General features: G+C 50.5%; 1 protein-coding gene and 1 long non-coding RNA gene across 3 annotated transcripts in view; one reads left to right on the forward strand and one right to left on the reverse strand.

The window, feature by feature from the left end:
• Window positions 1-43: 43 nt before the first annotated feature.
• LOC142925184 (uncharacterized) lies at window positions 44-16,846 on the reverse strand. Its single transcript, XR_012942265.1, has 3 exons — window positions 16,710-16,846; window positions 8,243-8,376; window positions 44-610 (listed from the first exon to the last, which is right to left on the reverse strand). It is a non-coding gene; the product is annotated as an uncharacterized LOC142925184 (long non-coding RNA).
• The window catches only part of LOC116943803 (uncharacterized), a 41,705-nt gene continuing 41,501 nt past the window's right edge, over window positions 16,713-16,916 (forward strand). Inside the window, exon 1 of one of the 2 annotated variants that reach the window (XM_032957018.2) lies at window positions 16,713-16,845. The gene's annotated coding sequence lies outside the window, so the exon portion shown is untranslated. The remainder of the gene's footprint in view (window positions 16,846-16,916) is intronic. The other variant, XM_032957020.2, reaches the window with a different exon arrangement.

A 16,916-nucleotide genomic window follows, 5' to 3' on the forward strand; every position in this document is an offset into this window, starting at 1 on the left:
CTCAGGGCGAAGTGACTCAATATACGTCACTACATCACCCCCCCCCCCCCCCCCCCGCTTTATAAAACACAGCCATCCCGGCTGATAACTATCCTCAACCCCAGAAATAAGCCTCCCAAAATTTTTAAAGTGTAACAACAACCGCTGACCGAGCAATAAATACAATATATACAATTTCCAAGAAGGGGAGAGAAAAAAAATGTTAGCAATGTTAAAAAACCGACCCAACCCCCAGACAAAAGCCCAACCCTACCCCCGTATGCGTGTCACTACCCGCAAGCACAAGAAGGGCCAGGATCAGCCAATGACCCATCCGGCTCGCGAGTTTGACCACCAACAGACGGCGTAGGGGTAATTTGCACGTTGGAAGAAAGTAATTTGAAGCGGACGGTCCTTGAACATGTCCTTGTCGCCGGACCCCCAGGCGGGGTCGGTGTGGGCTCCCTGGAGGTCCCGGGGACAACTTGAAGATGGCCTGATGGGCGTGGCCCCTCCCGAGACGAAGACGGGGAATCAACAGGAGAAGGAGTGGGTGTTTGCCGCTCCCCTCTCCTCAATCCACCTCTTGTGGGTGCAACCGGTGGCTCTAAGGGTGCTAGATGCTGGGACCCTGTGGGCGAAAAAACAGAACTCCCCTGAGGCACAACCTCCGCGGACATACGCCCCAGCAGGTCGGACACACCAGACACCCGGCCGTTGGTTAGTGGGGATGAAGAGATCTCGCCCGGCGGGAAAAACGGTTTCAGTTGCATTGGATGCACGAACCAACGCCGGCGACCGAACTGAATCCGCACACATTTCGGCCGCTTCACCTCTATCAATTCGACCGGGCCTTGCCATGGTTTATACAATTTGGGGGAGGTACCCACTGGTACCTGAGGGCAGTGTAGCCAAGCCCTATCCCCCGATTCCTATTTAGTTGTCGATTCCCGAAGCCTCCTTAGCCTTTCGTTTGCTGACTGTCGCAAGGCCGAATTTTCTCGAGAAGCCTCTTGTGCCTCCAACAAAAGCTTAAGGGTAAGGCGCATAGGGCCGGACATATCAACTTTTGTCTTTTTGGCTCAGCGTTCAATTGTACATCAATTGGGGGGTCCTGTTCTCTCCCATACATTAGAAAAAAGGGTGAGAACCCGGTAGAAGCATGAGGAGCCCTTCTATAGGTGGCGAGAACACCCGGAAGGTGCAAGTCCAAGTCTGACTGGGCTTCGTTGACTTGCTGACACAACATAGATGTCAGGATGCTGTGTAACCGTTCCACCATCCCATCAGCCTGTGGATGATAGGGTGAAGTATGAACCTTCTTGGTGCCCAACAGATCACATACTTCCTTCAACAGTTTTTATGATAAATTTTTGCCTTGGTCCATAAGGACTAACACATAGCCATGAAGGAATGCTTGAGTAATGGCCACAGCTGACTGGTTTGGCAGCGGCCAGGCCACCAGCCAGCGAGAAAGATACTCAACCCCCACCAATACATATTTATTGCCCCGTGGGGTGGTGGGGAACGGGCCGAGAACGTCGAGCACGACGAGTTTGTTTATCCGGGACACTGCAATAGATTCCAGGGGTGGATGACCCATTTTCTGTGGGGGCTTTCGGGCGAGCGCATTCCACACACCCTTTTAACACATTGTAAACATCCCCTGACATTCCAGGCCAAAAGAAATCGAGTCTGAGGGTTGACAATGTTTTCTGCACTCTAATGTGCATCAATCGTTAGTGTGCAGCCCGACCCCCCAGAACAATGGGCACCACAAGGTCATAGCATTGAATCTCTCCATCCCATCTCATCAATAACCCCCCTTTGAGAATCATAGGGGACAACCCTTGTTGGCTCTTCTCACCCTCAACACTCCCGACGCGGTGCCTCAGTTTCAATAAGGAGGCGTCCTCCACCTGGAGTCGCCCCCATTCAGTGTGCGTGAGGCTGATAGTATTGTCACATGTGTCAGCAGAATCGAGAACATCCACTGACGCCACAACAGTCTGAAGCAACCCTGTCTCCACGGGTTTACACCGCCCCGCACCCGTGAGACATGCACACTGGTTCTTTGGTGACAGCCACGACAATGCATCCACATTACCGTGGCGAACAACTTTTCTATACGAGACTTTAAACGAGTTGTCCTGGAGGATCTCTAGCCACTGAGAGAGCTGCCCAGATGGTTGTTCGACCCGCAACGCATACTGGAGCACCGCATGATCCGTGCGTACCTCAAATTCTCTGCCATAGAGGTATGGACGGTATTGCTGTATAAAATGGACGATGGCCAAAAACTCACGACACATCACGCAGTAGCGCTGCTCTGCTGGGGACAATACTCGATTCCGAAATACCAATTCCATTCACTGCCTGAGACAACCCGGCAGCAATTCCGGTGTCACTGGCGTCCGTGTTCAGGATGAAGGGCAAGGGAAATCAGACTATCGGAGGGGAGGTGCCTTGACCAACCCATCCCTCAGCGTGACAAATGCCTCCTCCTCTTTCTTCCCCCATCGAAATTTTTGGCCTTTAGCCGTGAGAATGTGGAGAGGTTTCACGATTGTTGCAAACCTGGGCATGAACCGGCGGTAATAAGGGGCGAACCTGACCAAACTTCGCACTTCACCCACCGACTTGGGGGTTGGCCATGTGCGCACGCACACCGTCTTGTCAGGGTCAGTAGCTATCCCTGATTCGCTCACAATGTGTCCAAGGTACCGAACCCATCTTTGTAACTGATGGCATTTTTGTGGTTTAAATTTGAGATTGGCTGCCCGCATCTTAATAAAAACTGCACGCAACCATTGCAGATATTTCTTGAACGTACGTCCAAACACAATGACGTCAACCAGATAAATTAGGCATTAGTCCCGTTGAAGTCCTGCCAACACCAATTCCACGAGTCTCTGGAATGTGGCTGGACTGGAATGGAGCCCCATCGGGAGGCGGTTAAATTCAAACAACCCTTACGGAGTACGAAACGCAGTCTTTGGTTTAGAACTTTCATCCAAAGGCAACTGCCAAAATCCAGATAATAAATCAAGGGTGGAGAAGAACCGCACCCCTGATAGGGCATCCAGGGAATCACCCATCCGTGGGAGCGGGTATGCATCAGCCACGGATTTCCTGAAGTCTACACAAAATCTCAAACTCCCATCCTGCTTTTTAAAGCTTTCGTGACTGCAGGGATTCATCTTCTGGGTTCACACTCTTTGGTTATATTCGGTAAAGTCACGTAGGTAAAAAATAAAACAACAAAAATCACGACGTTTCGGCCACAACACAAGCAGCCTTCATCAGGTGAAGGGACCAGGCTGTCTCGAGGACAGCGCTGGAGTGAAACACAGCCACGTTCAGACCGCGACCTTTAAGCTGTGTGCGAGGAAACAAGGCGCCTTGACAAAGGAATTAGCATAAAAATTAGCATTTGATTGGCCGACTTAGCATGATGAAAGGTGTAGAGGTGGTGTACATGCGGGTGAACATGCCGGTTGGCGTGGGGGGGAGGGGGAGTTTACCTATTGATGGTGTGAAAAGGGAATTTTTAAGAGCTGCGAAAGTTTGGGGTACCACTACTTGAAAAATATACTGTACCATTGAAAATTAGTTTAATGTTTGGTTCGATTTAGAACATCTTTCCAATGGTTGCTTAATTTGAAACCATCTTCTCGGTTGAAATTGTGTCTGTGTTGTAGATATGAATTGCCTCGTGAACAAATCTCTGATAAAAACCCGTGGGTTTGCAAAGAACCTTGGTATCGGAGAAAATGATATCGTGATCACCCACAGCGTTGTAACAGTGATCAGCTACGGCAAAATAATTCGTTCTGCCGTGTTTCAAATCTGATTTGTGCTCGCGAATTCGGTCAGACATGTCGCTTTGTCTCCCCGATATAGCAATCACCGCAGGTACAACTCAATTTGTAAACCCCGGGGTACTTTAAATCAGGAATGACATCCTTCACGGATGGGATCAGATCACGAATTTTGTGTACTGCATTGAACCGCACCTGGATCTTGTGTTTGTTTAGAATTTTGGAAATATTTTTAGTAACGCCTGCTATATATGGTAGTGTGATGGTTTTGACCGGAGTATCAAGTGGTTGTTTCTGTGTGGAGGGAGAAACAGCTTGGCGGATGCAATGAGCCCTATGGTATAAAGTTGTGATGAGAGAATTATTTTATACCAGTGAATTAAAACATGTACACCTGGCCCTTCTGGGTTCTTTCGGTAAAGTCACGTAGAATGGAAATAAAATAATAAAATAAAACATTATTTTATTTCCATTCTACGTGACTTTACCGAAAGAACCCAGAAGATGAATCCCATCCTGCTTTTTGACCAGGACAATGGGAACCCCACACCGGCTGTTTAACGGGGAATATATGTCTGCAGCTAACATGTCGTCGACTGCCTGTCGCACATGGTCCTTTTCCATCGGACTCAAACTATATGGGTTTTGGCGAATGGGGGCGGTGCTCAACATTTCAATGTGGAGGGACGTGCGACCAATGCCATATTTTCCCTTACTGTAAATATCTGAAAATTCCTTAAGAAGCGCGAGCAACTGTGCATCAGATAAATCGGGGCTCTCGGAGCAAAGTGCGTGCATTCATGATTCATCACAACACTCTCCCGACTCCACAGCTGCCACGACTCTGACAGGCTCTGCACCTGTTTCCTCGCAACACGCGGCCAATGCGTGGTGCAGAGACCCGCGTTTAAGACTTGAATGAAGGGTTCCTGATCGCTACTAACCACAGTTTGAGCTCCCACTAAAGTAAGGCCCCGGACCGCTTTGTTGGAAGGTGATAAGAGGATTCCCCCCATGGTAGCTTCCCGATCGAGCTGCTTTTGCAGGAGGAAGGGCACAAGCATTTGCACCCCGGGGGAATTTTATCAAGTCTCTACCACCAGCGCTTGGACTGTGCTGTATACTGTGCACAACCAAGTCCGGGAGGACAAAAACGCTATTTGGCGACTCGATGGCAACTGGATGCACCCCTGCTCCACAAGGATCTTGAGGGGCATTCTACCCATAAAATTGGTTCCCAATAGACAAGGTACAGCCAAAGATTTTGAAACTAGTGTGGAGGCCGATGTCCACCTCCCCGCTCCCCGCGAGTGGGCGGGGCGCGACGTCCACCCCCTCCCCTCCCCCCTCCTCCTCTTCGGCCACCTCTCGCCGGGCCCCCGCCGATCGAGTGATCGGCCCCCCCGTGCCAGTGCCCTCTCTGAGGGACATATCTGAACGGCTGGCTTACCACCGCCGGGGGTTATCTCCCACACGCTCAAATCACACCACCACCCAAACGCAGAGGCATGCACGCGTGCGCCCCTGCAGGCACGTTTTTCCCTCACAAAGCTAGCGCTGACCAAAAGGAATTGCGGTGGTATGAATATGCACGCGCCCCTCCAGGTGATTAAGCCCTAATCCGCGTGCCCGCAATGCTAATGCTAATGTAAACTAGTTCATAGTTCAATTATTTGGTATAGCCCTGTGAGCCATTCGGCTCTTGAATCGGGTGCAACCGCAACAAACAAAAAACATGAACAAGAAAACATCTTAAAGTGATTATGTGACTGTGCAAACAGAAAATACAGGAAAAAAATATCAAAATATTCCTGAAATAGCACCGTACACCAACGCTGTGTGCAAAAATCCCAGTGGGATGCAAGTCAAATAACAACAACAACAACCACAAGACAACTAAGATTAAGGCCATCAGTCTAACTCCGTACTACAATAAACAAAAACATGGCCAAAACAAAAAAAAAAACTTTTCGAAATCACCAAAATAAAAGCCATAAATCCAATGTAATAGTGATCATAGGGACTGTGACCGAATTTTTAACAATAAACTACATAAATAAATTATAACACCAAAACTGAAAAGAAACGGCGGCTGTATGAATATCTATAGGCGCGTGCTTCCCCAACGGCCAGCGCTACGGCTCCCGGAGGACCCGGCAGCGTAATGCAAACACGCGGTGCAAACTCGTTGCGTAAAAGCGCTTACCACCGCCGACGTTATCCCGCACAAGCGGCGGTATGAATATGCAGTACATGCGCCTCACGCGCACGCTCAAATCACTCCTATGCTGCAGCCCTGCGCTCACGCTGGGCACACTGTCTCTCCACGCAGACATGCCACACACAGATCACAGATGCTACGCCGAGGTTCTGCCCACACACAGAAATCACACTACACCGATATTCTGTACTAGAGTTTATTAATGGTGCCAATACCGCGATGGCGTGGAGGAGGCCGCGACGGCGGGGAGGAGGCCGTGATACACTCACTCATATTCTTGGTTCTTTCGGTATTATTTTATTGTTTCCCTTCTACGTGACTTTACCGAAAGAACCAATAATATGAATCCCTGCAATCACGAAAGCTTTCAATCAAAATTTTACACCCCCTCATCTTACGCTGACTCACTCACACATCATACACTGACTCACTCACACATACACTGACTCACTCATCATACGCTGACTCACTCACACATCATACACTCACACAACCACTGACTCATTCACTCATCATACACTGACTCACACATCATACACTGACTCACTCATCATACACTGACTCACATATACACTCACTCACACTACCACTGACTCACACATCATACAATGGGAGTGTCATGATGCCGGATATGGCTGCAGGTTTGGTCGTACATGTTGTGTGTATCGTTTATTGTTAAATTTGAATCAAAGGTCCTATGATTACTGTTGTTACATTGTATTTTATAGCTTTATTTTGGTTATTTCGAAAACATATGGTTAAGCCATGTTTCTTGCGGAAGTGCGGAGTTGGCCTGATAGTTTGAATCTAAGTTCTCTTATGGTTGTTGTTGTTGTTTGACTTGCATCACACTGGGATTTTTGCACACAGCGTTGTAATACGATGTTTTTTTCTGGAAGATTTGCTGGTTTATCCAGGATGTTTCTGTTGCGCGTCGTCACTTTAAGATGTTCTCTTGTTATATTTTGTTTGTTGCGGTTGCACCCAACTCAAGAGCCACATGGCTTACAGGGCTACACCAAATAAATGAAACTTTAAACTTGAATACGCATTACCTGGAGGAAAATTTCGCGAGGAGAGCCTAGCGTAACTCTGCCTATGAACCCAGCTACTCAAACGTCCTACCAAATACCTTGAAACTGGACTCGCGGCATCCCACGGACGGTGAGAGAGTCTGAAGGAGAAGGACGAGAGAAGACTTGCCCAATCACTGTCTCGCAGCAGCACTCGCTGGCATCACACAGAGGCAGGACGGCAGGTAGGAAGTTGGTCATGACGGGCCGGAGGTTGTAGACAACTGACCCTATCGCCCGGAGGGCGTCGCACAGCCAATCACGCGCTTACCTTTCGATTTACAACTGATGCCCTGCCATCACCTGGAGCATCCGTTACGCCCCCACCCATTGTCCCTTGCTCAGGGTTCCTTGCTAAGGGTGCCTTGCTCAAGGTGCCTTGCTCAGGGTTCCTTCCTCTCATTGTTCTCCTGTGCCCAGTAGTCCTAGCTTTTGGTCTTGCTCTTTATGCCTAATATTCCACCCTCCGTCCTCCCCCAAATGTTTTGTGTAACTCATTGTGCCCATACAATTTTAAGCCAATTTAGGGGCACCGCAATGTAACCTGTCCTGTGGGGGTTGACCAATCTCCTGGCACCGGGAAACCTTGGGACTCTCCCCCTAGGGGCCCTTCATATTAAAACCCGATGTGCCAGGCAATCCCCCGCCAGGACACTATGTGGGTGCGCTGCGTGTTAGGGCCAGGAGGGAGTCGCGGCACTTGCGGAGTTGCTCCGCGGTCGTGGCACCACACTGGCACTGGCCCCGTAATCCGAATGTTACCAATGCACACTGTCGCAGAAATTTGACCAATGATCCCCAATGACCCATCATTAGCGGCAAAACACAGGATTTCAACAGGGCTGAGGTTACACAATTTTTTTGCAAAATTTTCAAACTAATTTCATAAATAATTGTCGCGGATGCTCTGGTGTCAATGAGCACCCATACCTCGACCCCTTGCACGGTTCCCACGATCGCTGACAATCCCGCCGCCGCAACCATATGATGTCCCAATGTTGACCACTGACCCGGACGCCGCAGCCACCCCCTACCCGCCAAAATCCTACTTTCATGCTCCTCAACCCGGCAAGGAGTGACAACACGCGACTCTGACCCGGCGCACAAATGCGATGCAAGGGCCGAGTGTGTGGTGTGTCACGACTCACCTGAAGAAACAGCGGAGTGGAGGATGGCCGGGTGGAGGATGACAGCGCTGGGGAGAATGTTCCTTGGTTGGCACGGCATCCCCTTGAGATGTGTCCAGGCAGGCCACACTTAAAGCAGACGACGGGGGTGCTCCCTGGGCGAAAGAAAGTCCCCTGTTCCAGGTCTCGTCCTCCTTGTCATCCTGTATCTGTCTTTTCTTTATGAATAATCACTGCTCTGCTCCGCACCCCCTTTCCAGATGGTCTCTCTCTCTAAAGCGCGCTCCCTCATCTTATCTTGACACGCTGCTCCCCTTGCTCTCTCCCTCGCTCGCCACTGAATGGCGGCGCGCAGGGAGTAGAGAGGGCTTCGGCCCCAGAGGTTGCCATGTGGCCAGTGGCATGACAAGGTGGCGGAGATGCAGTCCGGACTCCTGGTTCCCACACTGACCCCGAGTCCTCCCCCTGCCTCTCCTTATATCACGGCGGTACTAAGCCCCACCTCTAGCCACACCCCCCTTCTGGAACCTTCCGGACGCTTCCCCCGAACGTACCCCCAGAGCTCCGCCCATTACCATTGGCCCAGATGGAACCTATAGCTCTGATTGGCTACGAATAACCCAGCAGTGCCTATACAGCTCATCGCCGTTCCTCGGTGGCACTCTCTCATTACACAAGACACCACGATGGATTGTAACGGTGGCTGGACCTGCCTCGGCAGCGGCTAGCGGCGTGCAAAGTCAGTGAAACCCCTGACCATGTGGTACATGGCATCCGTCATCCCGGGCCAAAAGAAGTCACGCTTCAATATCAGCAAAGTTTTACGCACCCCAAGGTGCATTAATTTCACGTGGACAGCCCGTGTAATTTTAGCTCGCAGAGCAATCGGCACCACAATGCAATGACCTTGCAGCTCCTCATCCCACCTCATCAAAAGCCCATCATGGAGGGCTATAAGGGACATTCCCGCTGGCACATTTTTACAACACTCGTTCCAAAGCGACACCACAACTTTAACGAGTCGTCTTCTAACTGGAGGCGTCCCCATTCAGCGTGTGTGAGACCAATTGTGTTGTCACAAGGACCAGTTGTCGTGGGTGAAGGAACATCAATGGACGTGACAACAGCACAAGCCAATCCCGCAGCCGATGGTTTACATCGGCCGGCACCCATTAGACCGGGACAGCGCATCCGCGTTGCAGTGATGTACACCCTTCGTGGAGGTGACCATGACGAAGTAGTCCTGCAAAATTTCTAACCAGCGGGAAAGTTGCCTGGAAGGCTGGTCAACCCGCAAGGCATATTGAAGAGCTGCATGGTTTGTGCACATGACAAAATTCTGTCCGTAAAGGTATGGCCTATACTGTTGCACAAAGTGTACTATGGCCAACAACTCTCGGCATTTCACAATAATGCTGCTCTGTGGGGGACAGCACACGGCTCCCATAGGCCACAACCCTTTCCACACCATTCACGACCTGGGACACTACAGCACCGATTCCTGTGTTGCTGGTGTCCATATCCAACACAAAGGCCAGAGAGAAATTAGGGTATACAAGGGGAGGCTTATTGGCGAGGCCATCGCGCAACGTGACAAACGCGGCCTCCTCCTCCCCCCACCGAAATATCTGGCCCTTGGCGGTGAGCGCGTGGAGCAGCTTAGCGATCGTCGCGAACTTGGGGATGAACCGGCGATAATATGATGCGAACCCGACAAAACTGTGGACTTCAACCACCGACTTTGGGGTTGGCCATGTGCGCACGCAGTTTTGTCGGGATCCGTAGTATCCTAGACCCGCAAACAATGTGGCCCAAATACTGCACTGACGTTTGCAAAAGATGGAACTTCTGTGGTTTGAATTTAAGATTGTCCGCCCACACCCTGATGAACAATAACCACAACCGCTGCAGAGTGAAGACCCATCGGGAGGTAGTGAAATTGAAATAACCCTTGTGGTGTCCGGAACACGGTTTTAGGCCTGAATCCTTCATCCAAGGGCAGCTGCCAAATCCCCAACAACAAGTCGAGGGTCGAGAAAAACCGCGCACCCGACAAAGCATCCAAGGAATCATCCATGCGGGCGAGCGAGTACGAATCCAGCACAGGAACTTTACGGAAGTCGATGCAAAAACGCAGACACCCATCCCGTCTTTTAACCAAAACAATGGGAACCCCCTACGGACTGGTGGAAGGGGAGATAATATCCGCGGCTAACATTTTGTTAACTGCCTGGCGAAGGTGGTCCTTCTCCTTGGGACTGAGCCTGTACGAATTCTGCCGAATTTCAGCAGCGTTATCTGTGTTGATGTGATGTTGCAACAGTGACGTGTGGCCAACATCAAATTTCCCCTGACTAAAAATATCTTCGAATTCTCGGAGGTAGGGCACGCAACTCGCCCTGCTGTTCCCCGGACAATTTAGGATTTTCCCAACACAACACATGCATCCAAGCCCCATCCAACTTGCCTCCCCGCTCCACCACGGCAACGACCTCTCCAGCCTCCTCGCAGGCCTCCTCATAGCACACGGCCGTTGCGTGGGCCAAAACTGTACCCGCTTGGACCACCGCAGCCCCCAGCCCAACGTTCAGCACTTGCAAAAAGGGCTCCTGGTCCCCTCTTACTATAGTTTGGGCCCCAACCAACGTGTGACCCCAAATCGCCTTATTCACAGAGGTTAAATGTATCCCTTCAATTGTATCCATCAAATCAAGTTGCTTTTGCAACCGCAAGGGCACCAACATCTGAACGCTTGGAGGAACTGTAACAGTTTCCTTTGCCAGGGCCTGAACCGTGGTGTTGGCCATTTCTAATCAGGTCGGAGACCTCAGAAAGGCCAACCGCCATCCCAATGGCAACTCAATAAAACTCTGATCAACCAAATTCTTAAGGAGCATCCTCCCAAAAAAATCGGTGCCCAAAAGATAGGGCACAGCCAAAGTCCTAGAAACCAACACCGGCCCTGTCAACTCAATGTCCCCAATGCGGACTTTCGCCAGTATTTGGCCTATAATGCCCAAACTCCCGCCATTCGTGGCAACACACGCACTAGCAACCAGGCTAAGACAACAGGACCTCGGCAGCAATAACTTAAAAATAAGCTCCGAGATCATAGTAGCTGATGCTCCGGTGTCGATCAGCACCCTCAGCTCTATCCCCTGAACATACCCAACTACCACTGATGACCCCACCGCCGCCGCCACGACACGGTACGTCAACGAGTTCCACTGCCCCGCGCCCTGCAGCCACCCACTCGACGCTAAAATCCGTTGCTCGCGTGGTGAAATACGATGAGGGATGACAGTGTGCCAACCCGATGCACTCCACAAGGGGGATGCATGATGTGACATTAGCGGCCGGGTGTCTGATGCATTGCGACTCGCCTGCGGCCCCGAGGAAGCAAATGTCGGCGGGGCGGAGGACGTAGAAGGCGAGAAGAGCGATCCAGTGCCGTTGCGACACCCCTTGGAAATATGGCCCGGCTGGCCGCATTTAAAGCAGGCAATTGTGGATCTCCACGCTCGAAGGGGGCCCCTCTCTCACTGTTCCCGCTCCGGTCGTCGCCCCTCGATTATCCTCCCGCGTGGACCTCGGTCGAACAATGCACAGGCCCACTCCGGCTCCCGCAACACCAGCTCCCCCGCATCCCCAGATAGTCCCGCGCACGCAGCCATCCCAGGCCACCGCTGCAAGTCCACGTGGGCCTGGATGCAGCGGGCCTAAGGCCAGCAGCGCGCTGCGGAAGGCGAGAGGCATCTCGGCCTCACCCCGCCTCCGCAGCACGAACCTTCGACGCGCGTTGGACGGAGGGTCAAATATAGCAGCCATCTGAGTGCATGCCTGAGGCAGCATTGCCCGGTCAGCCTCAGGGATGGCCTCAAACGCCGCCAGGGAGTCATTGTCCAGCGCTGTGGGCAGAGCTCATAGCGCCTCCTCATCTGACCACCCAACCAGGGTGCAGGATGCTTTGAAGTGGCGCTGGAAGGCCGTCCATTTGCCCCCTGCAGCCACAAACTCACAGATGATAGGCAGGCGCTTCCATAGAGACAGCGCCCCCGCAGAAGTTGCCGATAGTGACTTGAATTTGGCGGGAAGAATTTCCCACTCAGGCGACAAAATGGCGGTCGCTTGCTGCACCACGCTCACGGCAGACAAAATGGCGGCGGCCCGCATGGGCGGGAACTCCGCAGTTTCCCGCACTGCTGCGGCGGCAAAGGTCGAGCCATCTGCCTGTCATTGTGCTGCAGCATCTCCGGTAGGCGCCGTGGACCCGAGCTGGACGACCAGCTCCGCTGCGATGAAGAGCCTCGGGGCACATCACCGGAGTCCCGGATTCCGGATCTGTCGAGGGGATCACATCCCCGTCGTCCTCGTATCCAGAAGACACTATTGGTGGGTTATTTCTCTCGGCCGACTTTGACATGATGAATTTATTGTTTTTCTTTAGCACTTCTGACGCTAAATGTAGTGACTAACTCGGAGACGATACTCAGTCAGGACAGTTGGTAGGCTACCTGACTGGTGATGCCCCGAGATGGTGAAGATGGAGATGACGACTAGAAGGATGGTGAAGATGACGAGAAGAATGGTGAAGACAACAAGAAGAATGGTGACGAAGACTTCAGCAGCACGACAGGGATACACTCCATATGACAGCCCCGAGGTCCCCTACAGGGGCCCCTCTTATACTGTCAGCATGGCCTGGCCCCACCCCCAGCCACGCCCCCTTTCTCGAACCTACCAGCGGGTTCTTGGTGTGCCCCTTCTGTGACCTTTCCCCTCAATCCCCCTCTGGTGTATAACCTGGCCTGCTGATGTCAGGGCTGCTGTAAGCCGCAGATCCCCTTCCCCACCAGCAGCCACCGCTATGCTGCTACATTACTTATTATGTGCCACTACACATATTTGGTGACCCCACATTTAAACCATTTGATCTAGCTACGTGAAACGTGGGCAAATCTAATATCTCAATTGCACTAACATACCTGCCAATTTCCAAACGTAGGCTTATGCGATACATTTTATCCACATTTATTTAGCAAATTCCATCCCTAGCCCCGCCCGCTTACACTTGGGTTGTACCCACCACAAACGTATATAACCTCTGGTTGCAGTAGCTCTCTCGCTACATTTCCTCCTGCCTCAGCAGTCCACCTGCTGTATTGTTTCACCTGAAGACGATGGCTTGTGTTGCTATTGAAACATCATGATCTATAAGTTATTTTTCTATCTACGTGACTTTACCGAAATAACCAAAGAGTATGAATTCCTGCAGTCACGAAAGCTTTAAATCAAAATAGGATGGGGATGGTTTAGTTGTATTTGTATGTGTTTGGGTGATTTGTTTACCTTTGTTGTATTTTGCACTATCGTGTTTTTGTATTGTTTGTTGTTGTAACGTTCTTAGCCGCCCCTCATCATATTCCTTCAGTATAAATACATATTCTGACTCTGACATGTATCACCATACATGCCATGTGGTGCAAGCCCTAAATGATCCCTCCGATATCACACTTCTCCACCAAAGATTTTTTTTCCCAGGAAGCCTAGCGGGTGACCTCGGTCAAAGGTTTCCTCAGAGGGACATATTGGCCACAGGTCTGATGTGCAGAGGGGGAACCAACCTTTGTAATAGTCATCGGATGAGTCAGACTGGGACTAAAATCGGCCAAGGCATTTGTAAACGCATCAACCCAAATTCGGGCTATGGGCAATTGTTTTTAATTGGTTGTGCGATTTTGCCGTGCGATCTCAATGGCCCATTTGGGCTCGTCCAAAAAATAAATGGGCTGGTGCAAAAAACAAACGGGCTGGTGAGGAAGGATATTTGAGACTACCGAATATGGGACTGCATGCCAACTGAGCGCATACATAAGCAATGAAGCGTACAGATCAGAGGTCATATTTATTTTTTTAGTCTGATCACATTTGCCTCTTTGCCTGCACAGACCGGCTCACTGGCCCTCAGAATGGACCAGCCCACCGGCCCTCAGAATGGACCAGCCCACCGGCCCTCACAAGGGACCGGCCCACCGGGTGAGCCTAATACAGGGCTATCTCTAGGTTAACCAGGCGACCATGAAGGCTATTACACGGTGCACTGTGGGGGCAGCGCCGTTATGGGCAATGCAGGCAGAGGAGGGGGTAGCCAACAAACATAACGCATCCAAGAGGATGTCCACAGAGGAGATTGAGCAATTAAATCAACTTGAGTTCAAACTCTGGTTCGGTGTTGACTCATTCTATCATCCACCTGGGGTTGATAAAATAAGTACCACTTTGTGAGGAAATCAATAGTGATTGTCCGATGGATATACTCGTCCCCGCTATGGACGATTTTTTTACCACCCCCCCCCCCCTTCGTCACATGGCATCACAAAAAGTCAGACCCCCCCTCAAATGTGACGTCACAAAGCTCTGCCCCCCCCCAAAAAAAAACATGCTTCAAATCGCTTTAAACTATTGTTATTGTAGTGTGTATTTAATGTGGCGCTGCACTCTGATGTTGTAGGAGAAAACATTTATTAAAGTATATTTAATTAAGTAGAACGTTTCGATTTAAAGCTTTCGTGACTGCAGGGATTCATCTTCTTGGTTCTTTCGGTAAAGTCACGTAGAATGGAAACAAAGTAATAAAAATAAAACATAATAAAATAAAATTCTCACGACGTTTTGGCCGCAACACAAGTAGCCAACTAAAAACCATCACACTTCCATATATAGCAGGCGTTACTAAAAAGATTTCCAAAATTCTAAACAAACACAAGATCCAGGTCCGGTTCAATACAGTACACAAAATTTGTGATCTGATCCCATCCATGAAGGATGTCATTCCTGACTTACAGTACCCCGGGGTTTACAAATTGAGTTGTACCTGCGGTGATTGCTATATCGGGGAGACAAAGCGACATGTCTCTGACCGAATTCGCGAGCACAAATCAGATTTGAAACACGACAAAACGAATTCTTCTGCCGTGGCTGATCACTGTTACAACGCTGTGGGGGATCACGATATAATTTTCTCCGATACCAAGGTTCTTTGCAAACCCACGGGCTTTTATCAGAGATTTGTTCATGAAGCAATTCAGATCTACAAACACAGACACAATTTCAACCGAGAAGATGGTTTCAAATTAAGCAACCATTGGAAAGATGTTCTAAATCGAACTAAACATTAAACTAATTTCAATGGTACAGTATATTTTTTCAAGTAGTGGTACCCCAAAACTATCTCAGCTCTTAAAAATTCCCTTTTCACACCATCAAAAGGTAAACTCCCCCCCCCCCCGCGCCAAATGGCAAGTCCACCGGCACGTACACCACCTCTTTCCTAAAATCGGCCAATCAAATGCTAATTTTTATGCTAATTTCTTTGTCAGAACACCTTGTTTGCTCGCACACAGTTTAAAGGTCCGCTGTCTGAGCGTGGTTGTGTTTCGCTAAATTCTCCTGTTTGATTAGTACTAGGTACCTCGGTGAATGTATATGCTATGACTTTAACATAGCTATTTCTGTGACCAGTTACAATCTAATCACTCAGCTATTTCAATGCTAAATTCTATGCTAATTCCTTTGTCAAGGGGTACCTCTGCGGATGTGTATACTTTAACTTAGCTATTTCAATGAGCCATTTCAATGCTAAATTATATGCTAATTCCTTTGTCAAGGCGCTTTGTTTTTCTTCTCACACAGCTTAAAGGTCGTGATCTAAGTGTGGCTTCTCTCACTCCAGCGCTGTCCTCCAGACTGTCTCGTCCCTTCACCTGATGAAGGCCGCTTGTGTTGTGGCCGAAACGTCGTGATTTTTTGTTATTTTATTTTCACCTACGTGACTTTACCCAATAGAACCAAAGAGTATGGATCCTAGCAGTCACGAAAGCTTTAAATCTAGAATTTGGAATTTCCATCACAGGCTCAGGGCTGTAAACTAAACGGAAGATGAGAAGGAAATCGCTGTGACTTGTGTGCAGATGCCAGGTGGATGAACTAAATTATGTATTCTCTTTGTAAACCAAAGCGTCCGCCTTGTGCTCAATCGACTGCATTCGTCTCGAAGACCACGTACTTGACACGTGGGGTGGTGATGGGCGTGGCCATTGCAACCGGCGGACACGTGACCCGGTCGCGCGCCCACCTCGCCCTGAACGGAAATGACGTCATCTCGGCGCCCGAGCACCGACCGGAAATTCCGCGCACGCGCTGAAAGGAAGTGACGTCACGATCGGCCCCGCGCGCGCGCACCCTCACTTCCGCTCAGAGCCTCGCGCCTCCATCATCGCAACTCGCGGCACTCCACCTCGCCACTCACCTCACAACTCACCTCATTTTCTCCTCATCCTCATCACTCATTCTCACCACTTACCCTCACCACTCACCCATTCTCCTCTCACCCTCTACACTCACCCTCGACACTTACCCTCGACACTCACCGTCAGAACTCGCCCTCAGCATTAACCCTCGCCACTCACCCTCCTCACCCGCGACTCACCATCTCCAATTGCTTCTCTGCGCGCGGAGCCATCTTCGGCCCGGCGGACGAGCGAGCGGGCGGGTTAGTGGTGGTACGGGAGAGCGAGCCGGGGGGGAGCGACTGCCTCGTACCTTGACGGGCGACGTTCATTGAGGTGAGAGCGGGGGGTGGGGAGAGACGGCGACGGGAGGCGCGGGAGAGGAGGGAGGCGTCCGCTCCTCGCCT

This window comes from Petromyzon marinus, chromosome 19, assembly GCF_048934315.1.
Source record: "Petromyzon marinus isolate PM22_M1 ecotype Great Lakes invasive population chromosome 19, UKy_Petmar_22M1.pri1.0, whole genome shotgun sequence".
NCBI classification, from domain to species: domain Eukaryota; kingdom Metazoa; phylum Chordata; class Hyperoartia; order Petromyzontiformes; family Petromyzontidae; genus Petromyzon; species Petromyzon marinus.